The 17,383-nt window shown below is 42.6% G+C and overlaps 1 long non-coding RNA gene across 1 annotated transcript in view; it reads left to right on the top strand.

Moving 5' to 3' along the window:
- The window catches only part of LOC311617111, a 36,412-nt gene extending 28,552 nt beyond the window's left edge, over positions 1 to 7,860 (top strand). Inside the window, exons 3-4 of the long non-coding RNA XR_014794057.1 lie at positions 5,453 to 5,635; positions 6,758 to 7,860. This is a non-coding gene — a long non-coding RNA (uncharacterized lncRNA). The remainder of the gene's footprint in view (positions 1 to 5,452; positions 5,636 to 6,757) is intronic.
- Positions 7,861 to 17,383: the final 9,523 nt, after the last annotated feature.

Here is a 17,383-nt window from a genome sequence, read left to right as displayed (position 1 = left end):
ATTTTTTAAAAAAGATAGAAATGCTTTTAAACCCTGATTAAGCTGTTGAGTTACTATCTCTAAAAACTGTAGCAATTTACAGCTTCAGTAGCTGTGAGAGAGGGCCATCTCACTCTGTCTTTCCCAGCCTGATTAGTCCATAGTGAAGGTTGTATCTCATGGTTGTTTTAATTTTTAAATATGTCTGAAGATAAGCAACTTTATATGTATTATCTATCTAATATGTACAATACTTTGTAAGGTACACATCATGGTCTCCATTTTAGAGAGGAGAAAACTGAAGCTCAGTTCCTTAGTAGCTGATACAGGATTCAAACTGAGGAGTTTTTTCTGACTCTAAAGTCCTCTCAGCATAACCATTATGGCTTGTTGCAGTGTAGGTTCTTACAAGGGTATTTCTTGGATCACATGATCTCACACATCTAGAGGAAATAATGAACAACACAAACAGACCCAGAGAAAGAGAACCAGCGATCAGACTCTCAAACCTCAGAGGGAAATAAGGGGGGATGGGGGTAAGGGGAAGAGATCAACCAAAGGACTTGTGTGCATACATATGGGCCTAGCCAGTGGCCATGGACAACGGAAGGGGTGGGGTGGGTTGGGGCATATCTAGGGAGGGGTTTGGGATGGGAATGGGAGGATAAGGACAATTATTGTATGTGAGACCATAATCAATAAAATATATATATATAATTAAAAAAAATTAAAAATAAAATAAAGTCCTCATTCTTTTTCTAAATTTAATTTTTGTTTTCCATTTTTTTTTTTTGAGGGAGTGTAAGTGAATGAGGGAGAGAGAGAGAGGAGAGAGAGAGAGAGAGAAAGAGAGAGAGAGAGAGAAAGAGAGAGAGAGAGACATCAATGTGAAAGAGACACATGATTGGTTGCTCCGTGCATGTTCTTGGTGCACTAGGGATAGAACCTGTGACCCAGGTAGTATGTGTCTTTGACTAGGAATCTAACCTGTGACCTTTTGGTGTGCAGGCTAACACTCTAACCATTGAGAAATACAGGCCAGGGCTAAAGTAATTCTTAACTACTGTTTTAGTTTTCAGAAGATGGATATATTTAACTAAATAGATAAATTAAAAAATCTGACAAAAACAAATATAGTGTAAGTTTCCCAAAGAGTATTTCATGGAATTCAAGACTTCTCAAAGTCTCTGAGAAAACAAACAAAAAAATGCAAAGTTTTAAATGTTGGGAAGTGCTGAATGTGTTCCCTCTTGGAGACTTATAGTAAGTGCCAGGATATTTAAGGCTTTGGGAAGTCTTACTGCAAAGAAACTGTTTAACTTTGTTTAACATTCCAGGAAAGTCATGTTCCAAGGATGATGTTTTTGGGAAATGCTGCCAAACATTGTACCTCTTATTTCTGTGTCATGTTTTATTGCATTGGCTCGAAAGTCTAGACAATGGTAAATGATATTGGTTATGGTGGGTATTTTATTTTCCCTATGATTTAATGAGAATGTTTCTAGTATTTCATCACTAAGTATTATGTTGGCCTTGAGTTTAAGATAACTATAGTCTTTAGTATTTAAGAATAGTTTCTTATTTTTTGATGCAAAGAGTCAGAAATGTATGCTGAATATGAAGGAGGCAGCTTCTCATGCAAAGGGGAAAAGAGTCAGCAAAAGGGTGTTTATTCAGGAAGTGGACAATATTTTTGACGGACCAGGGACACTTCCCAAAACTCCTGCAGTAAGGTAGTTTCTTCACTGGACTTGGCACACGCATTTTCAGAAGACTGGCATTTGGATTGATCACATTTACTCTAGGCTGGAGAATGGGGAATACATATACCTTGCTCACCATTCAGCAAATATTTTTGAGTGCATACTATGTACCAGGCACACATTGGGTGCTGTGTTTCTAGCAACAGTGTAGCATTCAGCACATATTTGGGGCAAGTAAATATTGTTAGTCTAAAGCAAGTTTTAGAGAATTGAATTTTATGTGGGCTGACTGCCCCTCACCCCCATGCCAAGAGAAAGTAATGTGGTGCTTTTATTTTCTTTTTTTCTTTCTTTCTTTTTTTTTTTAAATAAATTTTTATTGTTCATATTATTACAAGTGTTCCTTTCCCCCTCCTTCCCACCCCACCGTCTGCCCTTTCCCCACTCCCCATTGTCCTCATCCATAGGTGCACAGTTTATGTTCAGTCTCTTCCCACATTCCCCTCTCCCTTTTTCCCCAAGAATCATTAGTTCACTCCCCTTCCATACCTCTGATTCTATTATATTCAACAGTTAATATTGTTCCTCAGATTTTTTTTTTTAATTTTCTCAGTTTTTAGATTCACTTGTTGATAGTTACGTATTTGTTGTTCATAATTTTTATCTTTATTTACTTTCTCTTCTGAAAGAACCCCCTTCAGCAATTCATATAATTCTGGTTTGGTGGTGATGAACTCCTTTAGATTTTTTTTATTAGTGAAGCTCTTTATCTGACCTTCGATTCTGAGTGATAGCTTTGCTGGGTAGAGTATTTTTGGCTGTAGGTTCTTGCTATTCATCACCTTGAATATTTCTTGCCATTCCCGTCTGGCCTGCATGGTTTCTGTTGAGATATCAGCTGACAATCATATAGGTGCTCCTTTATAGGTAACCACCTGCTTAGCTCTTGCTACTTTTAATATTCTCTCTTTGTCCTTTGCTCTTGGAATCTTAATTATGATTTGTCTTGGTGTGGTCCTCTTTGGATTCCTCTTATTTGGAGTTCTGTGTGCTTCCTGGACTTGTAAGTCCAATTCTTTCCCCAGGTGGGGGAAGTTTTCTGTCACTATTTCTTTCAGTATGTTTTCGATATCTTGCTCTCTCTCATCTTCTGGGTCCCCCATGATTCTGATGTTGGATCGTTTGAAGTTGTCCCAGAGGTTTCTTACATTATCTTCAATTTTCTGGATTCTCTTGCCTTCTAGCTTCTGCAGAGGAGTGTCTTCTGGCTCTTTATGTTTCAAGTCTTTGACTTGATTCTTGCGATCTTCTATTCTGTTTTTAGCACTCTGTATAATATTTTTTATTTCAGACAATGTATTCTTTATTTCTTGTTGATCCCTTTTCATATCCTCATAGGTCTCATTTATTTTATCGGCCTTTTCTAGGAAACTCTTGAAAAACCTTATAAGTGTGGTTTTGAACTCTATATCCAGTCGCTTTTTGTCCTCCATTTCTTTCGTTTGTGATCTATTTGGTGTAGGCATTTTCGCAGGCAGCTTTTCTGATGGGGTGGAGTTTCAGGGTGGAGCCTACAGCCTTGGCTTCCGTCAGCCCCGCCCTATGTGACTCCTGAGACTCAGGGTCCTTCAGTACTTGTTGCAAGCACCTCTGAGAGAAAGGTGCCCTCGATTTTCGCCTGCTACCAAACAGTGTAGGCTCTCCCGCAATGGGCCCGAAACTGGGGTTCAGTTCAGTTGGAAGTGGAGTTGGAGATGGCGTTCAGAGCAGTCTGGAGCCCCTGCCTCCTTCCCGCCAGGGCAGTCCCGCGGCACAGCTGGCCGGCCCTTCTCTGCGTGCAGTGTGTGCGCCTCCGGGACCTCCTTTTGCTGCTCCCCGGGTTCCGCCTTACAGCCCAGCTCCCTGTGGATGAGCCTGGGTCCCCGGGGTCTGGCCTAGAACGGGGGTTCAGAGCAGTTGGGGGGCCCAGCACAGTCGGAGTGTTTATCTCCTTCCCGCTAGGGAACGCCAGCCAGGCACTCAGCCGCCCTCCTCTCCGGCTCCGTCCTCTCCGCTTGCGCCGCGTGTCTCCGTACCTTGGGCTTTTACAGCTCCTCCGCGCTTCCTTCTGGTTTTCTCCTTGCTTCTCGTTGTAGAATTTCCAGTCAGTCGACTTTCCTGTAGTTCTGGGTAATGTCCATTTTATATTTTAGTTGTATTTTATTGAAATTGTTGCGTGCGGCTGCGGCTAGGTGCCTACCCGAGCAGCCATCTTGGATTCTCCCTCTTTTCTTTTTTTTTTTTAAAAAAATATATTTTATTGATTTTTTTTACAGAGAGGAAGAGAGAGGGATAGAGAGTTAGAAACACTGATAAGAGAGAAACATCGATCAGCTGCCTCTTGCACATCCCCCACCGGGGATGTACCCACAACCAAGGTACATGCCTTTGACCGGAATCGAACCTGGGACCTTTCAGTCCGCAGGCCAACACTCTATCCACTGAGCCAAACCGGTTTTGGCATGTGGTACTTTTCTGTTTCTGATCCCTTTCTCCCATTGTCTCTCCTCCTTCCTCTTTGCTCACTTTCAGTGTCTGAGTGTCCACTGACTGCAGGTACTGGAACGATGTTGTGTATCTTTCTCCTAGAGATACACACTCTGACCTAACTGTGGCCCAGTTTTGGAAGAAATATTCAAAATGGAAACAAGGCAGGAAGGTTTTTATTACTCAGGACACAAAACTTTTATTTTAGCCAGATAAATCCTTGGATATGGACTTGGTGGTCTTTGGGGAGCTGACCAATGAGTAATTGCATTTTAGCTTTGGAAACCACTTTTTCATCAACAATTTCCTTGTCTACACATTTATGAGGCAGTAACCAGCCCCTGTGTGCATAATGAATTCTGACATCCTAAGACTATGGCACTTAAAACAGCAAATTAGCCAGCACTTTCATCAGAGGCATGCCTTGAGGCTGCACAGCGAGGTTTTATTACAAACCTTACTAGAAAACGTTCTCCAGCTTTTCTCTGTCTTCAGTGAGGCCTCTTTTTCATAGTTCAAGACATTTGCTCCCTCACCTCCCCAGGATTATTAGAATGAGATGCGATTGAATTACAAAACACCTGCTTTAGACACATGTCTTCCATTTTGTGGGTGCCAGGCATTGTTTTAGAGCAGTGGTTCTCAACCTTTCTAATGCTGAGACCCTTTAATACAGTTCCTTATGTTGTGGTGACCCCCAACCATAAAATAATTTTTGTTGCTACTTTATAACTGTAATTTTGCTACTGTTATGAATTGTAATGTAAATATCTGTGTTTTTCCGATGGTCTTAGGTGACCCTGCTAGTGGTTGGACCCACAGGTTGAGGATTGCTGCTACAGAGTCTAAGATGATTGGAAAACACAGATATTTACCTTACGATTCATAACAGTAGCAAAATTACAGTTATGAAGTAGCAACGAAAATAATTTTATGGTTGGAGGTCACCATAACATGAGGAACTGTATTAAAGGGTAGAAGCATTAGAAAGGTTGAGAACCACTGTTTTAGAGGAAGCTGTGCAATCCTAACCCAACAGGGTGACAGAGGAAGAACCAGTTTCTGGGGTATCCAACAAAGCCTGGTGACCTCTATCTTCCCTCTGGCTTCTTGTCCCCAGCCTGAGACATTTTATTTGAATGGGTGAAGAAAATGCAAGTTGAAAGGTAGGTGGAGGAAGGGCTGGAAATTAGTGGTGGGGTATTAATTCTTAGTATTTATGTGTCTTTTTTCTTTTTGTGAAGTTGAAAAGATTTCAAAGAGATTAGTCTTGAAAACTAATAATTTTCCTATGTGTGGAAGAAGCCTCATCTTTGAATCAAAGGCGATGAGAGCACAGAGGGCGGAAGGATTGGATTCTTTATCATCCTGCTTGGCTTTTCAACCACATAGGCCAAGGTTAGCATGATGGGTTGGAATTTTTAAAAGTAAGTTTTGTTGATATTAATGAGGTATTGATCACAAAATGTCCAAGAATTACACATACACCACTTAGAATATAATCATTGGTTTATTGTCAAGTGGGCATAAGTTCTTCTTTCTTTTCCTACCCAACTTGATAATGTTTCTCACTTAAAATGTTATTTTAAAAGCCTCTGTTTTGCAATTCCTAGATTATAAAATGGTCTTTCATCTTCCATTGAAAATAGAAAATGTATGTTTAAGGGTCCATCCTTTAGAGACTGCAGTCAGATCATAGCTTTATAAGGTGTGGATGGGTAGGCTGGTTTGGGGTCTCTTTCCCCACAGTGGGAAGGGACGTAAAAGGCATGTGAGCCCTGTTCCTACTCAATGATGGTCTCAGTGCATTGGGTTGTTCTTGGGTCAACTGCTGGGCTGGGTCATGTTCCTCCAGAGATGAACACCTTATGAGGTGTGGGATCAATAGTGATGGGTTTCCACACAAGGGACAGCTGGAGGAAGCTGCTCTATTTCTTGTCCTGCTGTATTGGGCTCCCAATAATGCAACCATTCCCTGCTCTGTTCCCTCAATGTCCTCATTGTTTACTGCAAAATGCTCACCTGTGAAAAGCCTACACCATTTTTGTTTTCCATTTTAAACTAGAGAGAACACTGGTCTGTTAGGTTGTTATTCTGAGGCCTAGAACCGCCCTCCTCACTTTGTTTTTAATGTTTTGATGAAAGTCTGCTAAATTCCTTATTTTAAAAAGAATTTCCTCTGTATAAGGGACACGGAAAAAAAACAAAACAAAACAAAACAAAAAAAACCCAACCAGACAAACAAAGAAATCAAAGGTTTCCTGCTTTTATAGGTTATCACAATTTGAATGTGAAAATAAGTTTTTCAAATACTTTTTGTTTTGAATGAAATTCAGATGAATGGTCATCTGGCCATTGCTGTTTCCCTAAAGCAGAGGGAGGATTCTAGAATTCCAGATATAGTTGAATCTCCTCTTTTGCTGGGATTTGGGCCTCTATGGTCTGCACATAGTAGCTATTGCTGCCTTCTTTCTCTAAGAACATGTCTTAGCTTGGGAAATCTGTAGACTGCTTAGTAGTTTTCATGGTGTTATTATTGTTTTTTACAGGGAATGTGCACTTAGCAAACAGTCTCACAAGGAGCGTCTGAGCACTTGAGTGACACTGAACTGGCTGCCCATCTGTGTGCTGTGCTCAGGGCTCAAGTGACCCTGAACTCCCGGCCCACCTGGTGCTGAGCTAGGCCCACACTACTTTCTTCCTTCACAGCCACAGCGCAAGCCCTCACTCCACAGCTACTTATTTACTCTGGGAAAATTCCCTAAACAAGGCTTCCGACTCAGAGCAGACCCTTTAAGGCAGAAATCTTCTGAAATCACCTTGACTTAGTTCTTAAAATATGGAAGCATTTTTTTAAAGCTTCTTTTCTTCTTTACTTTTCCAAGTGTAATCTTTTTTTTTTCACGCTTCATTGTTGCTGAATAGGTTATCTGTAGGTCAGTGGGTCTCCAGGTTGTTTGCATTTCCTAAGATTATGCCTTTCCCTGACTGTGGCCCAGGAGATTGCAGGCTCTCTGTGCAGCAGCAATGACTCATGAGGCTGTTGTTCCTGTTTCTGAGGCTCCTGGTGGAGGGATTTTAAGGCTCTATGATGTTTAAGGAGATGAAAGCAACAGCAGAGGAAAATCCTGCACTTTTCAGCTTCCAGCCAATTTTGTGGAATTCAGAACAAGTTCTTATTAAGAATTTTTTTTTTTTCACAACCTGCAGAAGTTGGCTACATGTTGCAGTACTTTTCCTTTTGATGAATCATTTTCCATGCCCAGTGTGAGGATGACTTTCAGTTTAGAGCAACTGCAGATGCTCATGCACATGCTGTGAATTCTCAGAACAGACCATTTGAGTGTTGGTCCGGATGCCTAGGCAAGATTCTTTTTCTCTTCCTGAAGAGAGGGAAAGAGAGAAAAAAATCCACCATATTTGCTTAATTTCCTGATTTAAACACATTCACTTGAAAGGAGTTCAGTTACACTTGAAATTGAATCAAATGTGAAGAAAATGATTTGAACAAAAATCATTTTCTTTTAATCTGCATATGCTTTGGATTAATGAAGTGTGTACTCACATGCACAATTACTTGTCAATATAGACGGCTTTATCCCATGAAAGGCACCATTGAAAATAAACTTTACTCAACATTGGAAACTGGTCTTAATCCTCATTCTGAAAATTATACTTTAAAAGCTTATTTAATTCTTTCATTTTAAAAATAAGACTAAAGACATTAATTAAGTTTATGAAATAATTTTGTTACCACCAAGAAAATAATAGTCTCTAATGCTTTGGGGTGTTTTGTATGAGAATAAATGATTGTTATTATGATAGTAGAGGCCCAATGCACAAAATTTGTGCATGGGGCAGGAGAGGAGGGAGGATGGGTCCCTCAGCCAGGCCTGTGACCTCTCCTCAATCCAGGCCACTGCCCACCTGCTCCCAACTGCCCACCTGCTCACTTCTTACTGCTTGACTTGCTGCCCCAAAGGTGGGAGAGGCCCCGCCACTGCCTCTGCACTTGCCAGTCATGAGCCCAGCTTCTGGCTGAGTGACACTCCAGCTACAGGAATGCACTGACCACCAGGGAGCAGCTCCTGTGTTGATCTGCCCTCTGGTAGTCAGTGTGTGTCATAGCAACTGGTCATTCTGGTCATTCCAGTTGTTCCACCATAACAGCCGCTGGGCTTTTATATAGAGAGATTATAAAACTGAGTCACTTCAAGATTAAATTTTTAAGTTTTGCTATCTTTTATGTTTGTGATGCTGCTGACTCTACAAATGAATATTTGTAAAATTTTTATATTTTCAACAGATATTTGTTGAACTATTTCTACCTGCCAGACATTTTTACTGAGCACTGTGAACTTTGAGGTCAGCAAGGTAGACCTGTTTACACTGGAAGCATTCAAGAGATCCCAAAGGGATAGCAGGGGAAACAGTGGTCTGGGTTAAATCATGTCAGCCCCAATTCATATGTTGGAGTCCTAATTCCTAGTACCTCAGAGGTACTGTTTATGGAGATGGAATATTTATTTGTTTGTTTGTTTGTTTGTTTGTTTATTTATTTATTTATTTTTATTGATTTAAAAGAAGGGAAAGGAAAGAAGGATAGAAACATCAATTATGAGAGAGAATAATTGATAGGTTGCCTTCTGCATGCCCCCTTCTGAAGATCCTCACAACCCAAGCATGTGCCCTGACCCAGAATCGAATGTGACATCCTGGACACACCAGCCAGTCAGAGATGGGACCTTTAAATTGGAACATTATACAATGGAATACTATTGAGCCATAAGAAAGATCAAATACAACCACTTTTGACAACATGGATGGATCTTGAGACTGTCATGCTGAGCAAAATAAGTCAGAAAAAGTCAAGAACCATATGATTTTACTCATCCTGTATAATAAAGAGGTAATATGCAAATTGACCATCATGCACTCGCACAAGATGGCCACCCCCATGTAGTCACAAGATGGCCTCCACAAGGTGGCCAGCAGGAGAGGGCAGTTGTGGGCAATCAGGCCAGTAGGGGAGGGCAGTTAGGGTTGACCAGGCCAGCAGGGGAGGGCAGTTGGGGTTAACCAGGCCTCCAGGAGAGGGCAGTTAGGGGTGACCAGGCCTGCAGGGGAGGGCAGTTAGGGATGACAAGGTCAGCAGGGGAGGGCAATTAGGGATGACTGAGCCTTCAGGGGAGGGCAGTTGGGGGCAACCAGTCCAGCAGGGGAGGACAGTTGGGGGCAACTGGGCTGGCAGGGGAGGGCAGTTGGGGGGGACTGGACCTACAGGGGAGGGCTGTTAGGGGCAATCAGGCCTGCAAGGGAGGACAGTTGGGGGCAATCAGGCCAGCAGGGGGGTAGTTAGACATCAATCAAGGTGATAGGGGAGTGGTTAGGGGTGATCAGGCTGGAAGGCAGAAGCAGTTAGGGGCAATCAGGCAGGCAAGCGGTTAGGAGCCAGCAGTCCTGAATTGTGAGAGGGATGTCCTTTGGGGTCGGGCCTAAACTGGCAGTCAGACATCCCCGAGTAGTCCCAGATTGGAGAGGGTAGAGGTTGGGCTAAGGGACAGCCCCCCTACCCCAGTGCACAAATTTTGTGCACTGAGCCTGTAGTGTGGGACATAAAACATAAAGCAAATATACAAATAATATAAAACTAAAACAAAACTCATAGACATAGACAACGTATGGTGATTTCCAGAGGGATGGTGGTTGGGGAATGGTTAGTAAAGGGTAAATGAGGTCAAATATATAGTGAGGGAAGGAGACTAGCCTTTGGGTGGTGAACATACAATATAATATACAGATGATATATTATAAAAAGGTACACCTGATACCTATATAATTTAACCAATGTTACCCCAGTAAATTTTATAAAATTAAAAAGGTGGTGATTAAGGTAAAATGAGTTCATTCCATGGTCCCTAATCCAATATGATTGATGTTCTTAAGAGAGAAGAGGAGATCATGACACTGGCACAATGGGAAGACCCTGTCAACACACAGGGAGAAGACACCATCCACACACTGAGGAGAGAGGCCTCAGAGGAAACAGCCTTGTTGACACTTTGAGCTGGGACTTCTGGCATCCAGAACTCAAAGGACTGTTATTTATGCCACCCAGTGTGTGGTACTCTGTTATGGTAACTCTAGCAAAGTGATATAGGTAGAAAGCTCCTCATGAAACAGAAAGGCAAATAGTTCCTAAACATAAAGGGTCAGATAGCAGTCACTGTCACCTTGTGGCTCAAATCAATACTGTACAAAGTATGTGTGAGTAAACACTAACATCTGCCGACCATGCCTGTGATTCATGAAGTGATGAATCACTACTGCTTTCACTGCCAGTTCCATTCAAGTCATTACTGCACAGCTGACGTCATGTGCTGGGCCTGGGCCTTATCCTCAGACCACCATGTTTAAGGGTAAGGAAGGAGAGGTAGTACTTGATGCCAATTGTTTGTTGTTGTTGTTTTTTTTGTTTTGTTGTTAATCATCACTGAGGATATTTTTTCATTGATTTTTTTTTCTTTTTAGAGAGAGTGAAAGGGAGCGGGAGAGACAGAGAAAGAGAAACATCCATGTGAGAGAGACACATGGATTGGTTGGCTTCCTCACCCACCCACACCAGGGGTGGAGATTGAGTCTATGACTGAGGTAGTCATCTACACAATGGTTCTCAAAATGTGGTCTGATTACCTCTGGGTTCTCTGCAACCCTTTGTGAGGGGGTCTGAGAGGTCAAAACTACACTAATAAAAGAGAAATATGTAAATTGACTGTCAGTTCATGACACTCACCAGCCAATCATGAATGAGTATGCAAATTAGTGGGACAAAGATGGCAGTAGCCACAGAGGCAGCCAGAGTGAGCGGGAGGCTTGGGTCGTCCCTGGCAAAGGAGGAAGCCAAGCATCCCACCTGCTTGGGCCGGCCGCTGAAGGAGGGGCCTGTGAGTGAAGGTAATGGAACTGGTCCAGGCACCAAAGATGGGGCCTGTGAGTGGAGGACATGCAGCTGGCCCAGGTGGGCACTGAAGGAGGGGCCTGGGGGCAATGGACACAAAACCAGCACAGGTGCATGGAAGGCTTGGGTTGCCCCCTCCCTCCCTGGCTGCTGCTGAAAGAGGATCCTGTGGGTGGTGGCCATGGAATCGGCCTGGGCACATAGGAGGCTTGGGTTGTTGTTGCCAGCTGCCAAGGGAGGGGCTGCAAACGGCCCTCAGTCCCTTACCCAACCTGGCCATGCCCCATGAGGCGAGAGTCGCTGCTGGGAGTCATGGCCAGCCTGCAAACAACCATCAACCCCTCACCAGGCTGGCCACGACCCCCATGCGGGCATGGCTGGCCTACAAACCACCACAGACCCCTTACCCAAGGGAACCCCCACCCTGATCCGGGACACCCTTTAGGGCAAACTAGCTATTCTGCGCTCATGCACCAGGCCTCTATCTATACTAATAAAAGGGTAATATGCTAGTTAGACTGGGAGACCTTCTAGATGTTCTTCTGGACAAAGCCATAATGGCAGGACTAAGGTAGAGGCAGTTAGGGGCTAAGAGGGGAGGGCAGTTTATAGGTGATCAGGTCAGGATGGAATAGCAATTGTGGGTGATCAGGCTGGTGGGAGGAGCCACTGGGGGTGATCAGGTTGGTGGGGGGTGCAGTTGAGGGTGAGCAGGCCAGCAGGCAGTGTAGTTAGGGGCAATCAGGCAGGCAGACAGGTGAGCAGTTAGGAGCCAGAAGTCCTGGATTGTGAGAGGGATGTCTGACCCAATCTGTTAAGGGGTCCCAGATTGGAGAGGGTGCAAGTTGGGCTGAGGGACTGCTCTCCCACCCCCTTGCATGAATTTTGTGCACAGGGCCACTAGTTTTCACAATAAAATATTAAGACTATATTTACTCTTTTCACTATTGTTCTCACACAGAAGTGCATAATATGATTTTCCAGGGGCTACATAGCGTGTGAAATGACTTTGTTAAGATGTCTAATGTGCTAAATTAGTAGGGTTAAGATGTACATGTGTGCATTTTCATATAAAAACTCAGTTTTCAGTACTTCTGTGTCTTATTAATCTTTCATACTTGCCAAAATCTTCATAAATTCTTGAAATCTCAAGTTTCCTTTGCCTAAAGCTATCATTAAAATTATTTACATTGTGAAGCTCTGGCAGTGGGCTCAGTTGGTTATAGTGTCACCATGTGCACCAAAAGTTTGCAGTTCAATTCCCAGTCAGGGAACACACCTTGGTTGTGGGTTCATCCCAGTCAGGGTGCATATGGGAAGTGAAGCAGCCAATCCATGTTTCTCTCTCCCTCCATCTCTCTCTCTAATAATCAATTAAAAAACATATCCTCTGATGAAAATTTAAAAAGTTATTTACACTGTGAAATATTAAGATTATCTCTCTTAGAATCAGAAATCAGATAGAGATATCTTCTGTAATTTCTAGTATTCAATATTTTGAAAGATCTATTAATAAAAAAGAAGAATTACTTTTATTTACAAAGGAAATACTTGTATACATAGAAAATCCAAGAGATTCAACATCAAACCAATTGTTACTGAACATGACATTTAGTATAAAGTAAGGGAGGAGGAACTTTATTTACAGCAACAAAAAATTTTAAGTGTGAAGAGGTCCCCAAACAAAATGTGAAAACAAAGTTCTAGAACTTTGATGAGAACAGGTCAAGTCTAGTCCCACTAACTTCAGGAAATATCTTTGAGCAGCCCCTAACCTGGCTTTGACCCAAACCTGTTAATTCAACTAGCATTTATTGACTCGTACTAAGTTCCTGTCATGGTAAGTGATGGTACAAAGCCAGAAGTTTGAGTGTAAATTTTTAGTTATAAAAGGGGGTGGGTGGTCCTTGGATCCCAAGATACTGGTTGACCACTCTGAGAACTGAAGGCACAGCATATATAGGTGCAGATTTAGGCAAGTTGGTATGTTTGTTAGTGGGATGAGGACTGTCCTTTGGGGTGGTTTCTACTTTTAGAAGGAGAATAAAGAGATGATAAGGCACAGAAGTTTAAAGAAAGAGAAAGGGTGGGAAACCAAGATAGTATAGATAAGCACCCAAATTGCTGCCTTACATAACAATTTCAAAACTACAACTAAAAGACAGAATGGTCATCATCCAGAACCTCAGGAAAGCTGGCTGAGTGGAAATTCTACAACTAGAAGGAAAGAGAAAAGCTTGCCAAGAATCATAGGAGCTGCAAAGGGCTAAGATACAGAGACATGCACGCAGAGAGAAAGGGTGACTGAGTGAATGGCTGGCTTTCTCTGGTGGGAGGGAGAAGGAAGCTCCTGACTGCACTGAACCCCAGTTCTGGGTGAAACCCTGTAGACCCAGGCTAATATGGGGGAGTCTGGACTGTCTGGTAGAGAGAAAGGCACACGGAGACTCAGAGACTTGGAGGAGTCACAGCGGGCAGGTATCTGGAGGTGCATATGTGCATGAGTGCTTTCAGAGAAGACTGTCTGCTGAGGTTGCTGCTGGCTTTTCTGAGTAGGAAGGAGTAAGAAGCGCCCGACTGCATTGAATCCCAGTTCCGACTGCATTGAGTCCCAGTTCTGGGTGAGCCCCTGGAACCTACACTCTTACGGGGGGAATCTGGACTGTCAGGCAGAAATTCAGGGGAGCCATCAAAGGCAGAGGTTTGGAGGCGTGTGCCCACAAGCGTGTGCAGAGAGGACTGACTGCTGAGTGAGCCTAAGGCTTTCTCTAGCTGGAGGGAACTGGAAGCTCCTGACTGCTCTGAACTTCAGTTCTGGGCAAGAATCTGGGAATCCAGATTTATTGGGGGAGAAATTGGACTGTCTGGTAGTAGGGAAAACTCGAGGGCAGCTTTCTCTCAGAAGTGCTTGCAGTAATTATCGCAGGTTACTGGGACTCAGGGGCCCCACAGGGCAGGGCTGATGGGAAGCCAAGACTGGATGCTCAGCCCTGAGACTCTGCCCCATCCAAGCTGAACACATAGGCTTTTGCAATATTGCAAGACTGGTCCCATAAGGCTTTCTCCAGCACAGAAATTCTCCTGGCATAGACACAGCTGATACTCACAGCCAATTAGTCTGGAGGCCAATTCCTCCCAGTGATACCAACAACAATCAAGACTCAACTACAACAAGTCTGTACACCCAGTCCACAAAGGGGTGCACCAAGAGTGTCCACCTCAGGTAACTGGGGAGGCTGACCCACTGGGCAATATAGGACACCTACCACACAAAGCTACCCTACCAACTCAGGGAAAAAGTGAAAATGTGGAGACAAAGAAACATCTCATAAAGGAAAGGAATGGAGGAAAACAAACAACTGGATATAGAGTTCAAAACCACAGTTATAAGGTTTTTCAAGAATTTCCTAGAAAAGGCTGATAAATTTAGCCATACCCTGGAGGATATGAAAAAGGACCAACTAGAAATTAAACATACACTGACTGAAATGAAAAATATACAAATACCCAACAGCAAACTAGAGGAATGCAAGAATCAAGTCAAAGATTTGAAATACAAAGAAGAAGGAAAAACAAACAAACAAACAAACAAACAAAAACACTCAATAGGAAAAGCAAAAAGCAAAAAGAATAAAAAAATTTGAAGATAGTATAGGGAGCTTCTGGGACAACTTCAAGCATACTAAGTTCAGAATTATGGGGGTGCCAGAAGAAGAGAGAGAGCAAGATAATGAAAACCTATTTGAAGAAATAATAACTAAAAACTTCCCCCACCTGGTGAAAGAAATAGACTTACAGGTCCAGGAAGTGCAGAGAACCCCAAACAAAAGGAATCCAAAGAGGACCACACCAAGACACATCATAATTAAAATTCCAAGAGCAAAAGACAAAGAGAAAATATTAAAAGCAGTAAGAGAAAAAACAGTTAGTTACCTACAAGGGAGCAAACCATACAATTGTAAGCTAATTTCTCAACAGAAATTACGCAGGCCAGAAGGGAGTGGTGAGAAATATTCAAAGTGATTTTTCTCTTTGTCTTTTGCTCTTGGCATTTTAATTTAAACCTATTTAAATAGGTTTTTAATATCTTGCATTCTCACTTCTGGAATTTTCATAATTCAGATGCTAATATTCTTGATGTTGTCCCAGAGGTTCCTTACACTTTCAAATTTTTTGATTCTTTTTGCTTTTCCAGTTGAGTGTTTTTTGCTTCTTTGTATTTCAAATATTTGACTTGATTCTTACATTTTTCTAGTTTGCTGTTGAATCTCTGAATATTATTCTTTATTTCAGTCAGCATATGCTTAATTTCTAGTTGGTCCTTTTTTCTTATCCTCTAGGGTCTCACTAAATTTATTGGCAGTTTCTAGAAGATTCTTGAGTAACCTTATAACCATAGTTCTGAATTCTATATCCAATGATTTTTTGCTTTTCTCAATTTCTTTCATTTGTGATATGTTTCTTTGTCTCTGCATTTTCACTGCTTCCCTGTGTTAATAGAGTGGCTTTGTGTGCTAGGTGTCCTATAGAACCCAGTGGCTCAGCCTCCCCAATCACCTGAGGTGGACACTCTTGGTGCACCATTTTGACGGCTGTGTGCACAGTATTGTTGTAGTTTAGCCTTGATTATTGTTGGTATCACTGGGAGGAATTGACCTCCATGCCAGTTGGGTATGAGGATTAGTTGTGTCTATGATGGGAGAAGTTCGGTGCTGGAGACACCCTTATGGGGCAAGACTTGCTTCAGTGGGGTTTTGGTGTTCATTGAGACTGGCCCTTGAGTGTGTCCTTTATGGATCTGAGAAATTGTAATCTGGATGGTCCCACTCTGACCCCTAGGTACACTGGCTCTTGGATCTCCAAGGAAGTGCTAATTTAGCCTCTGCCTGAGGCTACCTAGCATGAGGTACAGAGAGATATGCATATTCCTCTCTTTGTTTGGTTTTGGAGGTCCCTAGATGAGGCCCAGCTGTGAAGCAGGGCAAGCTGCTGTGGGGCCTTGGGCCTTCTTTTGGATGCTCTGGGTCTCTCTGACTTAGCTGCAGTTTGTTAGGTAACTTTAGATCTCAAAGGACCAGGCCACTGATATGCAAAAGCCTCTGTGCACAGCTTGGAAGGAGCAGAGTTTCAGGGCAGAGCAAACAGTAATGGCTTCCTGTCAGCCTTGCCTAAGAGGGCCCCAGGTTTCAGTGTCTCTTGGTAATCACTGTAAGCACCTTTGAGAGAAAGCTGCCCTCGAGTTCCACCTGCTGCCAGACAATCCAGTTTCTCTCTGTATGAGTCTGGGTCCCCAGAGTTTCACCTGGAACTGAAGTTCAGAGCAGTTGGGAGCTTGTGTCTCCCTGCGGATTGAAAAAGCCAACTGCGTACTCAATTGCCAACCCTCTCTGTGCGCTCCTCTGTACCTCTGCACTTTACTTTCGAAGCTCCTCTGAATCTCAGTGTGCTTTTATCTTCCCTTCGAGTTGTAGAATTTCCACTTATCCATCCTTGTGGTTCTGGATGATGTCTGTTTTGTCAGTTAGTTGTAGTATTGAAGTTGTTGTGCAAGGTGGCAAGTTCAAGTGTTTACTTATGTCGTCATCTTGGTTTCTTCTGCTCCACTTTTTACCACTATTTCAGGCAGTTATAATCTTATAGAAATGCTACTGATTTGTCTTTCACAAATTACCCAAGGAAAAAGTTTCTGAGAATCACCTATGAAGTCCCATAATGTCAATTTTCTGAGATTAGGACCCTGGAGGAGTTTCAACCTCAGTCCGCAGTTGCCAGGTTTCTTGTTTCACTGTGATTTGGAGCTGTTTGTTTTCAAGGCTGCACAAATATAAGGAGGAGGAAAAGGACTATTTAAAATGCCATGAACTTCTCTTTTCTTTCTGAGATTCTGCGGATTAAAAGAAGCCTGAATGATTTCAAACCTCACTGATTTCCAGAGGTCAAACAATGCTGATAATGACTATTTTTTTTTCAGGTGTTTTTGTTGCTGTTGTGAAGGAGGGGGTATTTGGAAGTCATTGCTCTGCCATTCATAGTGATGTTTATACTGTTTTTAATAGCAAAAACCTGAAAACAACCTTATAATATCATATTCTCTTGAAGATGGCTCATCAACAAGAGTGATTTGCCATGAATATATATATCACAGGATATTGGGAAACCTCACAGAAGAATGTGTTAGAGTTATGTCTCTTCCTTAGAGGGGTGTTTTGTATGTTTT

Source organism: Pipistrellus hanaki, assembly GCF_964339955.1.
Source record: "Pipistrellus hanaki genome assembly, chromosome: 2".
Classification (NCBI taxonomy): domain Eukaryota; kingdom Metazoa; phylum Chordata; class Mammalia; order Chiroptera; family Vespertilionidae; genus Pipistrellus; species Pipistrellus hanaki.
The sequence above is the reverse complement of the archived record's forward strand: the minus strand, read 5'-3'. Positions and strand labels throughout refer to the sequence as shown.